At 36.6% G+C, this 17,189-nt stretch overlaps 1 long non-coding RNA gene across 4 annotated transcripts in view; it reads left to right on the top strand.

Moving 5' to 3' along the window:
* LOC107149875 overlaps nucleotides 1–17,189 on the top strand; it is a 528,547-nt gene that overhangs the window by 447,590 nt on the left and 63,768 nt on the right. For 3 of the 4 annotated variants that reach the window (XR_007349161.1, XR_007349163.1, XR_007349165.1), the window contains exons 17-18: nucleotides 267–329; nucleotides 418–504. This is a non-coding gene — a long non-coding RNA (uncharacterized LOC107149875). Of the gene's footprint in view, nucleotides 1–266; nucleotides 330–417; nucleotides 505–6,316; nucleotides 6,513–17,189 lie in introns of those variants that run through there. The other variant, XR_007349168.1, reaches the window with a different exon arrangement.

Raw genomic sequence — 17,189 nt, 5'->3', positions numbered from 1 at the left:
TGAGAGAGTTAGGACCTTCAATGGACTTTGTAGTTAGACATTTATTCAAATCTGAGACCCTACTACTCACTAGCTGGTATCCCTGGATAAGCCTGCAAACTTTTCTGAGGCAAGTGCAGGGAGAGCCAGGGAAGACCTGTTGGAAGTGATAGATGTAGAAAACCTGAAATAGGGAGAATATCCAAGTGCATACTGTTATTGCAAGCCTGCATCTGACAACATAGGATTAGAAGAATCTGATTAAATATGAATGTTTTGTGCTATAGAATCGGGAAAGAAACTTGATTTCATTGCAAGAAAAGAAAAAAAAGAATGTTGATTAGTTTCAGGTGAGATTTGCATTAAATTATCTTCATGATTTTGTGCTCAGATGTGTATATGTTCAGTAGATTTTTCTGACTTTTCTGAACTTTCAAGGTTTCCATCCCTGTGTGAGATCATCACTTATCCTGTAGCATCCAATATCAGAATGAGAACGAGACCCATAGGAGGAGAAAAGGGAAGGTAAGAAAAGCATTTTTGTGTGTGTGTGTGTGTGTGTGTATGTGTATGTATATATATTTATTTATTTTGTTGTTGTTACCAAGGATGGACCTTAGGGGCATTCAACCAGTAAGGCGCATTCCCATGCCTATTTATTTATTTATTTTCTATTTTTATTTTGACACAGGGTCTTGCTAAGTCACTTTGGACTTCTCTACATTGCTGAGGCTCGCCTCGCAATCCTCCTGCCTCAACTTCCTGAGTAAATTTAAACTCTAAAACACAAGTGTGCATTTCTTTTTTATAGTCAAAATTTATAGTGAAATGCTTCTAGGTCCTAAGACTGACTTTCTTGATTGGTTTCAGTTTAGCATCTGTGGGGAGGTTATTGGAAGTTGGGAAGAGTCCTGACACTATTATAAACCATCTCTACTAGATAATTCATCAGCTACCCAAACTGTTGTCTTCTATAATCTTTGTAATGTGAGGGGATTCTTGTGATGATTGTATTAGACTCTTAGCCTCTTCTCATCTTCATTCCTGAACAAGGTAAAGGTTTACCTGGCAGGTTTGACTGTGAATGTCCCTCATGTGTGCCCCTTTAAGATCACGTTGCCCTCACCTCATCCCTTGAATGTTGGGTGACAGTGTTCAGAAGAGAAAATATAATGTCCACTAGCATGTCAAGTCATGGATTTTGTCATAAATGACACTGAGCCCCACGTCGTTACCTGTAGTGTTTGGAGTATTCACTGGGGTTTGGTTGCTCTAGGCCACTGGATAGTGGTAAATGCCATTATTTCATTCTTCATCATGGCTGAGTCGAACTTCATTGTGTATATATATCACATTTTTTTGATCCATTCATCTATTGATATGGGTTAATTCCATAATTGGCTATTGGAAATTATGCTATAATTCCAATATAATTTCCAAATTATGCTATAAACATTAAAGTGGATATATATATATATATATATATATAACTTTTTTGTAGTATGATCAAACAAATCAAAGACTTCTGAGAAATTAACATATCTTCCTCAAAGAAATTGTGATAGAAACGCTCTTTTAAAAAATAAAACAAAGAATGAAATATAAAGAGCAAATGGACTTTATTATGTTGAAGTTCATTCTTTCTAGACCTAATTTTTTGAGAATTCTTATTATGAAAGGATAGTCTTTTATAATTCTTTGTACTTGGATGATGTCTGTTGTAATGTCTCCTCTTTAATCTCTTATGTTGAGTTACATTACCTGCTTTATCTTCATCTATTAGGTCATATAATTTTTAAATTTTTTTTAGTTGTAGATGGACACAATAGCTTTATTTTGTTTATTTATTTTCTGTGGTACTGAGGATCTAATCCAGTGCCTCACATATGTCAGGCAAGTGCTCTACCACTGAGCTACAACCCCAACCCCTGGATCATATGTTTTTATGCATTCTGTTAATGTGGTATGTCAGATACACTGATATATTTACATTGAGCCTTCCTTGCATTGCAAGGATAAACCCCACTTGGTCATGGTTTATGATAACTTTAATATTCTATTGAATTCAGTTTGAGAGTAGTCTGTTAAGGAATTTTGTTTCTGTTTCATGAGGGATATTGACCTACAATCTTTTTTTTTTTTTAAGTGTATTTATCAGACTTTGGTATGGTGGCAATGATGACTTTGTAAAATGAGTTTGGCATGTACTACACTCTTCAAGTCTTTTGAAAGAATTTAACATTTGCCATAAATTCTTACTTTTGTGTTTGATAAAATTTACCAGTGAAACCATATGGTCCTAGACTTTTCTTTGTTGGGAGAACTTCTTTATCACTGCTTATATCTCCTTACTCATTATTGATTTGTTCAGTTTTGTATTTCTTACTGATTCAGTCTTGTTAGTTTGCATGTATCTAGGGATTTATCCATAATGATTACCAATTCATTTATTGTAAATTGTTCAACAAAGTCTTTTATAATTCTTTGTACTTGGATGATGTCTGTTATAATGTCTCCTCTTTAATCTCTTATTCTCTTTAGGTTTTCTCTTTTGCTTAATCTAACTAAAGACTTGAAATAAAATGCAGAGGTGCTGGGTCATGCTGGTATGTGCCTGTAGTCCCAGCTATTTAGAGGATGAGGCAAGAGAATCTCAAGTTCAGACCAGCCTGAGCAGTATAGGAAACACAATGAAACCCTATCTCAAAAAATAAAAATAAGGCAAAAGCACCCTATGAGATGGTATAAAATATATGCAAGCCAGGTATTCAATAAGGTGTTAATAAATAGGGAACTCACGCAACTCAAAAACAAAGCAAATAGATTAAAAAATGAGCAAAATGGGCTGGGGATGTGGCTCAAATGGTAGCGCGCTTGTCTGGCATGTGCAGGTCGCTGGGTTCAATCCTCAGCACCACATAAAAATAAAATAAAGATGTTGTGTCCACCAAAAACTAAAAACTAAATATTAAAAAATTCTCTCTTTCTCTCTCAAAAAAGTGAGCAAAAGACCTGAGTAGACATTTCCCCAAAGAACACATGAGAATGACAAACAAATATATGAAAAATTGGTCACCATCACTAATCATCAGGAAAATGGAAATCAAAAGAATCATGTATTATCTCGTTATCTAAAACAGCTATTAGAAATAGTCAATAGATAACAAATATTGTTTAGAATATGGAGGAAAGGGAACTCTTATGCAATGTTGGTACAATGATTAAGGAAGGAGTATAAATTATACAATCATTAAGGAAAGTAATATGTACATCCTACAAGGAAGAAAAAAGAAAAATGAAAAAGGTAGAATACAATATGGTTCAGCAGTCCCTTTTCTCAGCATATATCCAAAGGAAATAAAATCTGCATGTTGAAGAGATCTCTGCACTCCCATGTTCATAATGACATTATCCATATGGGTCAATATTTGGAAACAACCTTAGTACTTATTGAAGTATGAATGGATGAATGTAATATGGTATAAACATACAACTAAATATTATTGTTATTCAGTTTTTTTAAAAAATAATAGAAACCCTGCCATTTGTGACAGCTTGGCTAAAATGAGAGTATATTGTGCTATGTGAAATAAGCCAGACAAAGACAGATAGTCACAACATGATATCACCAATATGTGATATCTAAAAAAGTCAAGCTGACAAAAAAACAGTAAAATGGTATTTATTGGGCTAGTAGTGGAGGAAATGAGAAGTTGGTCACAGGGTACAAACTGTTAGTTATGAGGGTTTCTGAAGATCATGATGACTACATTCAATGAAAATGTATCCTGCATTGAAATTTGCTATGAGAAATCTTAAGTTTTAGCGCAAAAAGAAAAAGAAACGGGGTGTGGGGGGAAAGGTTAACCATGTGAAATGATGGATATGTTAATTAGCTTGATTATAGTTAAGTATTTCATACTGTTTATATATACAAATCACCACATTGAACATTTTAAACATATATAGTTTTGTCAATCATACCTTGACAATACTGGGAAATGAACAGCATGTACTATATACAAAGGCAGCTGAAAAATTATGGACATTATTCATTTTTTAAAGCAGTTATTATTGGTTAAAGCTTCAGATTTCCTGGGATGATTTTGAATAGGATTGCTCAGATAGGTTGTCCATAACCTTTGAAGGAACATTTCAATTATGTTGTTTTCTGTCCTTTTTTCGCTCTTTTCCTTTCTTCCTGTCTTTTTCCTTCTTCCCTTGCTCTTTTTCCTTTTTCCTTCACTCTCCTCCCTTCTTCTTCCTCCTCTGTCTCCTCCATTTCAATTTGAGTAGTAATAACTGACTTACCTTTACACCTGCTTATTCCTTCCTCAGGTCTTTGAGTCTTCTGATGACCTATCAAAGGCTGGCCTCATCTCGATTGTTGTATTTTTCACTTGACACCTTAGTCTTTGAATCTATATTGCGGTTTTCTTCTGTGTGCTGCAACTACCCTCACTTATACCAATTAAGCCTAGGTCTAAGCAGACACCATGGCCCTGGGCCTGTGGTCGACCAGTGTTCCTGATACTCCTTGGATGTATTTCTGGGTTCAGCATCTATAACTGGCCCTCCTCTTGTAGTAGTTGTTTTTTCTTTTCTTTTTTTCTGTGTTTCCTTTCTTCAGCTGCAAACCAGACTTTTACTAGCATTTATAGAGTATTAGTGTCTTTTACCCTCTGTATTAGTATCTTAAGGCTGCTATAACAAACTACCAAAGACTCGAAGGCTTAAATTAAACAGTTCTAAATGTTAGATGTCCATTATCCGTGAGAATATGCTCTGTACAGGTATTCTATGGAAAAATCCACCCATTGCCTCTTCACCTTTTGATGGCTGCCCTGGACCTCCTGGGTTCTGCCTTCTCTTTGCCTCTTTGTTTACATCACCTTTTCTTCTGTGTATCTTCTCCTCCGTGTCCATCTTGTAAACATTTGTCTTATTGTGTTTAGGGCCCACCCAAATAATTCAAGATGAAGTCTTTCTTTCAAAACCCTTCATTTAATCACACCTTTTGCCATATAATGTAGTAGTCAGAGGTTCTGGGGATTAGGTCATGGATACACCTTGCTGTAAAATGACACTTTTCTGTTTTAATTTGCACATATCTGATTACTAATGAGATGACAATGTTTCGTTTTGTTTACATTGTTGAAAATTCCATTTAAATTTTTGTTTAGAAAGAAGAAACTTCGTAACATTTAAATAAAGAATGAACTGCTGAGGAAGGCCATTTATTTAACATTTCAGGAGTTAAAAGGACATGGGCTAAATTGCTCTAGGAATATTTCAAAGCATAATTAAAAAATAATACTGGAATAAAAGGCCTTCAAGTGTCTTTGAATCCTAAGTCTCTTAGGAACTTTAAGGCTCTTTGGGGTTACAAGACTGCATAGAAATAAGGTCTACTGTGTCTCAAATTAGAAAATAAAATTCACTTTTAGATTTTGCCTCTGTTTCCTCATTTCTACTCTATTCTGTCTTCATTTGCATGATCCTTCCCATCCCAACAAGTTGTTGGTATCTTTTATCTAATGATTTATCTCAGATAAGCACTTTCTGTAACCCGCTAAGTTTCATCCAAGAAGTTTCTGTTTCTTATCTCCATAGTCTCAAGATCATCATTTTTCCCCCCTAAGGGAATTTGCTCATTAATATGTTGATGTTCCATCTTAAAGCCAAGGAGCCACAAGTGGTATTAAGAAAGGGAGAAATATGTGTGTGAGATAGCAGAAAATGTCCTTAAGATAAAAGCTGGATCTAATTGAAAGTAGGATCAATTGAGAAAATTTTTGTGCTAATTTCTAAAAGTGACTTGATTAAAAAACTGCATAACACTGCATGAAAATACTAAAATCTTTGTTGTTTCTGGAAAATATTGAAAAAACTCAAGAAAAAAAATCCTTTATGTATGATTTTTGTTTGTTTTCTTTTATAGGCAGTGATGTGGAGATTAGCTGTTGTTAGAATATAAATTTAACCAGCCCTCCCAATGCCTCCAAAGTCTATCACTCTAAGTCACAGGCCAAAATAATGATGAAGGCTTTCCCCAAGCAGGCACTTTAAGGGAGACGATTGTACAGGGTTAGGAACTATGTTATCAATACTAAGATCCAGAAAAGAGCAACATTCTAGATTTCCGTTTAAAGAACAAAATGATCATTCTATTAGAAATTTATTTTGGATCAGTGGGGTCAACAGTCTGTCTTCCCACTTCTAAAACATTTTCAAGAAGAGTAAACAATTAATATTGTCAAAACACCTGTAGTTGGGGAGTTGGCAGAAGTGAGAATTCATCTTAATTTCATCATTGACTTGTTTTTTAACTATACAGATTCATCCACATCTATTAAATTCCTGAATGACACAATGACAGAGGTAGCCCAGAACACTCTCAAGAATAACCATAAAGCTCTGTGAGTAAGCCATTCTTTCCTGTTTTAAAAATTGCTAAGCATTGCAATATCACACCTTACAGACCCCACATATACTGTTATGTTCTACTTGAGTATCTTGAGGCATGGTGTTTAAGAAAGTGAATCAGAAACATTTCAAGCAGTTTCCCCCCAAGCTTCTCCACTATGTTCAGTGATTGTTCTGTTAGTCAATATCAATGTTTATGATGGTATTTTGCAACTGGTACTACTGTAGGTGAGAAAAGTATAGTTTTTTTTTTTAATCATATGAGTTCTATAGTCAACTAGCCTGAGTGAGAATTCTCAATTCTATCTCACTAGCAATGGGACCTTAGGCAAGTAATTTAACCTCTTGAGTTATTATTATTATTATTATTATTATTATTTGTAAAATCACGATCACACTAAACTAATCTACCTAGGTAAATAATAGTAAAGAATGAGGCCTCCCATGTAAGGCACAATAATAGCACAGAAGGTTACTCGAATAGATATTAGTGATCATCTTAATCCATTCTAATCTTTTAACTGAGTTATATTTAGAAGCCAACAAGTATTGTTTAAAATATGATGTTCCAGACTGAACTGTAGTATGAAGATGTTTCTCTACTCTGTAAAAATGGGCATCATTAAATCAGGCTAATAAACCCTGGTTCACATTTTTTACCTCTACCTCTGTCTTATTAGGGTTTTGAAGTTCTTTTTAGGAATACCTGATTTCACTTAGTGGTCCCCTTGTGAGAAATTTAGACACCTAAGAGAATATTCTCTCTAGCTTTTGGGATTTCATTCTGTGGAAGAGAAAAACCTCTAGATAGTCTTTCATATCCACCAGGTGTTAATACCAGACCTGTCACTTAGTCCTCAGATATTTATTGAGCACTTCTATTCACAGTAGTGGATGGTCAGAATATTAGGGAATTTGATATTTCTCTTGTCTCAATAAGCAAGAGTCTGTGTATCCACCTGAATCCTCATTTGTGTGAGAATTCAAGTCCTCAAACCAGAGAGAGAGAGATCCATGAGTGCTGCCTAGGGTGACAGGGTCGGTCAAGGTCAATGCTCTCTCACTCCAGAATGCCCTCCCATCATTTACTTCATGTAGAATCTGCAGCTGCACAATAGGTCTATTTCTTTCCTGATTCTCATAAAGTAACGTTATTGTCCATGGACATCTCTCTTACTCTCAGGGTTTAAGTGTCTGAGGTTTGTTTGCTCCTTCCTTCTTCTTAGATTTTTAAATTTAGATACTTATTCCATTTTCTCATTATCTTAAAAAAATTGATACTTTATTGGTAGATAAAGATTATAATATAGTGTAAGTTTCCAATGTCCTGATTTCATATATATATTCATTGTCCATTAACCATCCCAATTAAATAAGCATATCCAACACCACGCTGTACATTAGATCTCAAGACTTCTTGATCTTAAAGCTGAAAATGTGTGCCCTTTGAGCAGCATCTTCTGTTTCTCCCACCTCTCAGCCTCTAGCAACTGCCTTTCTCCTCTCTGCTTCATAAGACTCACATTATTATTATTATTATTATTATTATTATTATTATTATTATTTGTGGTACTGTGGTTTGAAACCAGAAGTACTCTACCACTGAGCTACATCCCTCCTCTATTTTTTATTTTGAGACAGAGTCTTACTAAATGGCTTATGTTGGCCTTGAACTTGTCATTCTCCTGCCTCAGCCTCCATAGTCCTTGGGATTACAGGCATGTGATCAAAGTGAGATCATTTTCTCTTTCATGACCCTCTTCCTGGAAGGGATGTTGCAAAAACATGCATTTTTTTTTCAAATAGAACACTTTGTTTATTATACTAATAAATCCTCTTTGGGTTTGCCAAACACCCACAGAGACTCTGAAGAATTTTTATGGAAATTAAGGCAGCACTACATCTGCTTAATTAGACAGATGTGCTCATAAAAGGAGATGAGTGTTGGCTGGAAGGGAAGGAGACCTGGGCTGGGAGGGGAATTCCTTTTTGGTTGTTTTCATGGGCTAATTTAGGGGTTGTTATCATACAGCTCCCAACTCCTGGGCTACTTCCCTGCTCCACAGGAAAGGGGAGGAGAAATTCTCTTTCACATCAAATAAAATATTCAAATTAACCTCCCTCCCTAATGTCAAATTTAAGGAAAGACCATGGAAGATTCCAGAATGGAAGAGACCTAACATTTTTATGTGTTAAGGTACCCATTAAATCCCTGAGGAACAAACATTAAACATCCTGATGACTAGGGCTGGTAATTCATCCTCCTCTCAAAACAATTTTGAGGAGTGACATATGGATCTCGGTGTAAAAAAAATCAGAATGTAAAAATCATTGACCCGTTTTACTATGGGGCCTGTTTGTAAAATTTGGTAATATTAACAGGCCAAATTAAAGTCACTCAAACTTATCTTTTGTAACACAATTGTTCATACAAGTGCTCCAAACTGATATGGACACATACAAACACATAACATGATCATGCTCTGACTCTGACACAACAGGGCTAGGGATGTGGTTCAGTGAAGGAGCACCTGCCTACTGTGCATGAAAGACCCTGGGTTCAATCTACAGCATCTCTCTCTCTCTCTCTCTCTCTCTCTCTGTCTCACACACACACACACACACACACACTCAGGCACACAGACTCATTCCCAGGCCTTCAGGAATAGGCTTATAGTCAAGCACACCCTCAGATATATGTAGACATGGGAGTTGTAACAGGAAAGAGATCTCAGACAGGCCCACACAGACTTAGGTGTTGTAAGAAAATAAACACGCATCCATATGGATGTGTGTTTACACATGTAAACATGCCTGATACACACAAAAAGAATATTAGTGATATAAAAAGTGACATATGTAAGATTTATGTAAATTTTGACAGAATGAACTTCCTGGTTTGTAAATTACATCTTAATAAAGCTGTTGAAAAAAACATAAGGTAAATAATCACTGAGGTACATACAGTTACACACCCGGCAAACAAAGACAAAGGAAGAGGCAGAGGCATGCAGGAATTCTCCTTCACTGGTTTTGGGGTTGTTTTTTTTTTTTTTGTCTGTGTGTGTGTGCATGCACAGGTGCTTGGAGAGGCTCTGTAGAGTTATTTGCTGCCTGTCAGGGAGTATATCTTTGCAGTGCTCACTTTAAGCTCCTTGGCTCTTGCCCAGTTGGATCATGAGGAAGACAGTTGGAATTATAGCTTCCAATGAGTATAGAATTATACACATTTTACTGGGTAAAGAGATTCTTTGGATATTTTTCTCTCATGGGAACCTGGAAATTTAAGTAGCAAATAAAGAAAATATTCCTAGGTTTGGATGCTGACAGAGTGGAGTCAGTAGAGCAGAACAGCCTGCAATAATGAAAATTTGTCTGTGGCCTCTTATAATATAAGTTCAGATTTACCTACTAACTCTGCTAATCATATCATAGAGTTGTTCAGTGTGATCATACTTGATCTTCAGAGCCATCCAGTGAATAATAATTATTATTGTCAATATTTTTTACCTGCCCAAACTAATGCCTAGAAGCTTGCATAACATTTTTGAGGTCATTTGGCCATTAAAGTGCATATTTGGAAATCAAGTACTTGTCTGATGCATTCAAGTACGTGCTTTCCACACCTATCTGACAGCCTGAACACCACTGATCTTGGGGTTGATCTTATGGCTATTCTTACTTAGCACATGAAAAAAATTGAAGATCTGAAAGGAAAACTTCCCACTGCACATACAAAACTTGAATCTGAAGTTCTGATGCCTCATCAGGGCTGATTTTACCAGGGAAATGAGCCTCTAGATCATTCCACGAGCTTCATGTGAATTGGACTAGGAGAAGAAACTGAAGCCTAGGAATATAACTGAAGTAAACTGCAGTGGACTAAACTTTGCATCTGCATGCTTAGATGGAGACTGGACTCTCCAGAAGGCAATGGGCCAGATCCATCTCTACATCTCCCCAGTTCTTTGTTCCTTCTCTGAGGACTAGGAAAAGGCTCTGCCTGCCTTTGGGCCTGGTGATTTCTAATGAAGCTCTGGTAGAGGACTGCATTTTAGCCATTTAACAGTGGCACAGCCTTGACTTCAGGAGTAAGTCTTGTATATTTGCCATTTTCTTAGGGTGGAGGTCTGTTTGGAATGATAGATACTGTGCAAGTAGAAAACTATCTTGATCATATTGTAGAATTTCCTCCGAATGATCTGAATGTAATTATTGAGCATATGCCATACCTTTGGTAGGCTGTGGTAGGCTCAGTGTGCATGTGAGTAAGAGTCCTGGTCTCAAAGAGCTCCTGACTGGATTAAGCAAAAAAATTACAAATTATAGAATAATTACTCACCATTCCTGGGTTCTAAATAAGGCAAGAATTTGCTCTAGGGACAGAGAGTAAAATTTACTGGACATTACAATGATAGATGGTCCCATAACCAAATCTCAATCCTATCTGATAAAATTTTATTTAATTCCATGAATATATAATTAGGGGGAAATTGTTTACAGAAGGCAATAATTGGGGAAAAAGGTCTATAAACCCTTTCTAGACTATATATCACTCACTATACATCTCCACAATATTCACTTAAATATTTCAAATTGTTGACAGCATTAAAAAATCAGGAGATTTTTATATTAAAATAAAAAGTCCTGGTTTAGTTTAAAAATGAAAATCCTATCTGGCAACTCTGGGTCCCTCATTCCCAGGATAATACTTGGCAAGGTTTGTGTATGCCATGTGCTTTTATGTCATGTGCTTCATGGTCCTTGATAGGCTGCACTGGTCTCATGTTCATTCTGACTTATTTTACTTATTTAGGTTATTTGTTTTTACTACTGTAGATATCTACTTATATTCTAAGTACCCATTCAATGACAGATATTTGCTATCTGCAAGAGCTTAAGGTTGTTGTTGTTGTTGTTTTAGTTTTTTGTTTGTTTGTTTGTGTGTGTGTGTGTGTGTGTGTGTGATGCTCTTTGGATCAAACCCAGGGCCACACGAAGATGCTCACTAGGCCAGTGCTCCACCAGTGAGCCGAATCCTGAGCCTATGGGCTTGAGTTTTAAGTGATGGCACAATAAAGGAAGAGAGAATTAGATTTCGCACAACAAGTCGAGATTTAATGAGGAAATAAAGGAGCATACTTAAGTGGGGGACCATCCGAAGAGAAAAATTTTAAAGCAAAATTTAACTGTTGTACACAAAATACCAACTGTACAAAGTAAAACCTTTAAATGTCTAGAATAAAATGCAAGACATTATACTTACAATCTTAGGTTTGGAGTGTTTTTCTTTTAAACATGACACAAAAGAGGACAAGTCGTAAAGGGAAAAGTGGATAAGTTTGAATTAATTCAATTAAAAACATCTGTTCATCCAAAGGCATCATAAACAAGGTAAAAAGACAAGCAACAGATTTGGAGAAGTTATTTGCAATGCATAAAGCTGACAAAAGATAAGTATCTAGAATTTATAGAGAACTTCTAGAAATCTAAGTGAAGGAGATAAACAACCCAATAAAAAATTGTGGAAAACATGAAACTATTGTTCATAAATGTTAAATATTAATGGTCAAATTAAGTACATGAGAACCATATGATACTATATCAGGAAAATATAAATTAAAATAATATTAAGGGGGTTTGGGATGTACCTCAGTGATAGAGTGCTGCCTCGCTGATGTGAGGTCCTGGATTTGATCCCCAGCGCGCTGAAAGTACAGAAACAAAAATAGCAACAAAATTTAAAATATCATTCTATATCCATCATACTTACATGACTCAAAAGTCAAATGATTCCTAAGGAGTAGGCAAGGATATGACAAATTTGGAAATGTCATACACTGAGAGAGCTGAGGACACTCCTTTTTTGGTGGACAATTGACAATATTTAGTTAATTGTTGTTGTGGTTTCAGTATTAGGTATTTCCCAGAAGTTCATATGTGACACAATACAAGTAAGTTTAGAGGTGAAATGACTGGGCTATGAGAGCCTTAACCTAATCAGGGCATTGATCCTCTGATAGTGGTTAACTAGGTGGTAACTATAGGCAGGTAGGGTATGGATGGAGGATGTGGATCCTTGGGGTGTTTATGTGGGGTGTTTTTAGTCAGTTTTTCATTGCTGCAACTAAAAGACCCAATCAGAACAATTGTAGAGGAGAAAAAGTTTATTTAAGGGCTCACAGATTCAGAGGTCTCAAACCATAGATAACTGGCTCTGTTTCCTTGGGGCTCAAGGTGAGGCAGTACATTATGGTGGAAGAGTATGGCAGAAGGAAGTGGCTCACATGATGATCAGGCAGCAGAGAGACTCCACTCACCAGGCCCCCAATGCCCACCTCCTGCAGCTACAACCCACCCGCCTTCAATTACTACTCAGTTAATCCATACCAGGGGATTAATTCACTGATTAAGACTCTCATAACCCAATTATTTGTCCTCTGAACATCCTCGCATTGTCTCACATGTGAACTTTGGCGGACACCTCATATTTCAAACCATAACACTAGTTATGCACTTTGAAGAAATTTTCAAATATGTGCAGTAGAAGATGTATACTTGAATGCTCATCATATGATTATACATGATTGGGGAAAAGAATTGGAGACCTCTTAAATGATCCTCAACATTTATTTAATGATGATCATTAAATAAATTGTCACATTCACAGATTGAAAAACTATATAAGATAGGTGAAAATTAATGTACTAATGCGACTCATATCAACCCAGCTGAATTAAAAAAATATTCAAAAATTAAAATGTTGTGAAATGCACAGAGTATTAAATATTTTATGAAGCATAAAGGCGTGTAAAACTAAGACTGAATAACAAGAATGGTGGGTAACCTACTGGAATCGAAATAGGTTTGTCTTGGGCAAGATAAAGTTGCCAAAATCTGGCTGAGAGTCCTTTTGGGTCTAGAGTAGGAAAACATGTGAAAAAAACTGCACTTTCCTGTAAAACTTTGGAAAGTCGCTGAGCTTTCATTGTCTGATCACACAACCGTTGACAAGGCCTGTTTCAAGGCCCTTACCTGGGCAAAAATTGCTATTATAAATTCATATGGAAACCAATAGTTTGTAGTTTCAAAAATTCCATCTGAAGAAGTGAGAGGCAGTCTGAAGAGCTAACCCTGAGAGAGAAGAAGTCAGTAGGTATTCTCTTTAATATACATAGGGCATAACTCAGGTTTCCAAAGATCAACATCTGAATTAGATAAACTTGACTTCTATGCTCGCATGCTTGCCACGACCCACTTGCCCTCTCCTCCCTCTGTCCAGGCCTACAGTCTCTGCCTCTTGTGTAACTACGGATCTCCCAAAAGCCATGTTTATTTTATGTCTTGACAATCTTACTCCCTACTTTAGAAACTCACAGATCCTCATTATCCTCTGAATAAAGTCTGGATCCCACAACCTGACATTATTTATTTGTTTTATATTTCCTGTTCTCGTTGTTTAGTTTTGTTTTTCTTTCAGATAGAATATTTTATAGAGCAGTTTTTGGTTGGACAGAAAAACTGAGCAAAGTATAGAGTCCCCATATGCCCGTTGTACCCATACATGAACAGCCTCCCCTTGATGTCAACGTGCCCACATCAGAGTGGTGCATTTGTTACCATCAGTGCACCTGCCTTGACACACCAAAGTCCAGAGTTCACATTGGAGTTCATTCTTGGTGTTGTACACTCTGAGTTTTGACAGATGTAGTGAGAGGCATTCAGTATTTAATATCCAGTGAAAATCTCACTGCTCTAAAATTCCTCTGTGCTCCACGTATTCATTCTCCCCCGCCACCTTTAATTCCTAGCAACTGTAAATATCTTTATTCAGTGTTTTGACTTTTCAAAACTAAAATGACTTAAAACGTAAATGTCACAAAACTTGGAATCATACAGTAAGCATCCTTTTCAAATTGGCTTTCCCTTAGTAATATGAATCCAGGGTGCCTCCATGTCTTTTAATAGGTCGTAGCTCATTTCTTTTTTAACAATAAATAACATTCCATTCTCTGGGTGTACCACAGTTGACCTTTGCATGCTGTGAAAGACTTCCTGGCTAATTCCAAGTTTGGGCAATTATGAACAAAGTTGTAGAAACATCCTTGTGCAGGTTTTTGTGTGAACATAAGTTATCAAATCATTTGAGTAAAAGCTAAGGAGCGTGATTGATGGGCTTTATGGTAAGAAATCATCAAACTCTTTCCAGAGTGCCTCCACCATTTTGTCTTCCCACCAGCAACGAATGAGAGTCCCTGTTGCTCCACATCCCTGCCAACACTTGTTGTTGTCTGTGTTTTGGAGTTTCGCCATTCTCACAGGTATGTAATGGTATTTCATTGTGGTTTTCATTTGAATTTTCCTAATGATATATGATGTGAAACATTTTTTCATGTTTATATCTGCATGTCTATTTTATCAATGTATCTAATCAGGGCTTTTGCTCATCTTTTAATTGGGTTGTTCATTTCCTTATTGTTGGGTTTTAAACTTTTTTGTTGTTGTTGTTGTTCACTTTGGAGAATAGTACTTTATCAGATATATCTTTTACAAATATTTTCCCCAGTCTGTGATTTAAATTCTTGTTCTCTTGACAGTGTCTTTTTTAGGGCAGAAATGTTTAATTTTAATGAAGTCCAGCTTATCAATTATTCCTTTCATGGATTGTGTTTTTGGTGTTGTATAGCCTCTGACTTTTGACTAAAGCTTTATCTTCTACCTTTCTTCTGTGAATAGTAGGGACAGAGGGAGTGAGATCGTTATGGTCACTGTTGTCATGTAGCTCGTATTCCAGTATAGAGACAGATCATAAATATGAACAAATAAGATAATTTCAGAGAATATAAGTGTAACGATATATATGAAATAAAAACTTGATAGACTATAACTGTGAACATTGGCCATGTGGTAAGGGAAATCCATACCGGGGAGATAAAATCTGAGCTGACACCATCACAAGATAAAAGACAGTCATGCAAATATCTGTGGGGGCATGGGTCAGTCTTCAGACCTCTCTTCATGCTGGCTTGTTTTCTTATTATTGTTTTGGGTTGTTTTTTTTTTCTGCCATAGCATTTCTCCACTCATACCTGTGCATGGAAGTTCCATCCTGCTTTGAATGCCACCTCCTGTAGGAAGCTTACCTGAGCCTCCTAATTTAATGCCTACCTATATTGCTGCTGATGATCCTCTCAGTAGTAAGGACAGCATATTCTCTCTGTTAGTCTTGGTTATTTTAATTACTGGAAATTGGACCACTTAAATGGCCAAAAGAAATAAGAGGTGCATATATTGGTTAATAAGCATGCCCTTGGAAATGAATCACTGGTAATACCTTTCCCAGCTATACTTTCTAACTTTGATGCAGTTTTTGAAGGGAGAGTTTTACTAACTATGACATCATCTATCTTTGTGCCATATATACATCAGGAGCTAATAACCTGTCTGTTGAATAAATCTTTGCATTCTGCTTATCATTGTCATGAATGGTATATCGTTCTAATATTTTTGAGCACTAATAATGTGCCAAATCCTGTGTGAGGAATTCCTTATGCATGGTCTTTTTAAATCCTTGTAAGTAGCCTGTGGTTATTTCTGCTGTACAGGTGTTTTCAGCAAAATAGTTAACTGTAACAATAACATCAAGACAAAAGTTATTCTTTGATCTTTTAAGGGGAATCCGAAAAACTTGGGCAACAATTGCCCTTTTAAAAACTTTCAACTAGTCTTCCCTTTCCTGTTAATCAAATGAAACACATTGGTGGTGGCCTGGGCTGATATTGAGTGACAGCAGTCACACCTGTAACTATTTCCAGGCCATTGCAGTGCTTGGAATATGTGCAACATTTGTTTCTTGGTTCCTATTGATTTTTTCTTCCTTGACCCTTCCCCCCGCCAATGCAAGCTTCCAACTTTTCCCCAAAATTATGGGATGTGCTTCACCATTGCTTTCCTCTGTGTTTGGCATTTCGAGCTGCTTTGCTTAATGGAACATGGGTATAGGTGACAGGGCTCCATTTCTAAGCCTTAAGAGAGTCTGGTGTGTTTCCAGTTATCCTCTTATACCCCTGGCATCTCCCTGAGAAGAGCTTTCCCTAGATTACTGAAATCGTGAAAAATAGCTGACCCAATGACCATCCACCAGAGACTACAGCATGAACTAGCGGGACAGCAGCCCCCAGAAACTTTGAGTTGAGTCACAACATGAGAAATAATGTGCTTTTTATACATCACTCTTGTTGTTGGTTGACTACTCAGCAATAGTAAATTTATATTGATTAGAATAAAATAATGAGTTATTTTCTTCTATTTACATCCCTCCTACTTCACAGGCAGAACTGAGGAAGGGAGGTGGCAGTGCTGGGAGGAGTGGCCATTACAAAAATCAGTATTTCCCTTCATTACAGCCTGTTTAGTCTTGGACACATTGTCATTTTCCCCTTTGATAGAGTTTTCTCTTTTTTTCCCCTAGATTACTTATTTTGCCTAAATCAGTTTAAGTAGGATTGTTAGCTTAAGCAAACATGCTCAGTATTTTTTTTTTCTAATAAAGAATATTATCTTAAACACTCTAAACCTTAAAAAGAACAACAAAGCCAACAGGACAAAAAGATGTAGAAAAGAAGCCCCTGTGGGCTGGAACACTCTGTTTTGCTGTCTGGGAGAGGATACAGTGGGGAGATGGCTCTAGATGAGGTGTAGGCGTGAGTTGGTTTCACTCACTTTTCACCGTGGCCGGCTTTGTCTGCTTGTCCCAAATTTAGAGCTTCGGTTTCACAAAGTAT

This window comes from Marmota marmota, unplaced genomic scaffold (assembly GCF_001458135.2).
Source record: "Marmota marmota marmota unplaced genomic scaffold, marMar, whole genome shotgun sequence".
NCBI lineage: Eukaryota > Metazoa > Chordata > Mammalia > Rodentia > Sciuridae > Marmota > Marmota marmota.
Note: the sequence above shows the minus strand (reverse complement) of the source record. Positions and strands in the feature narration are given on the sequence as shown.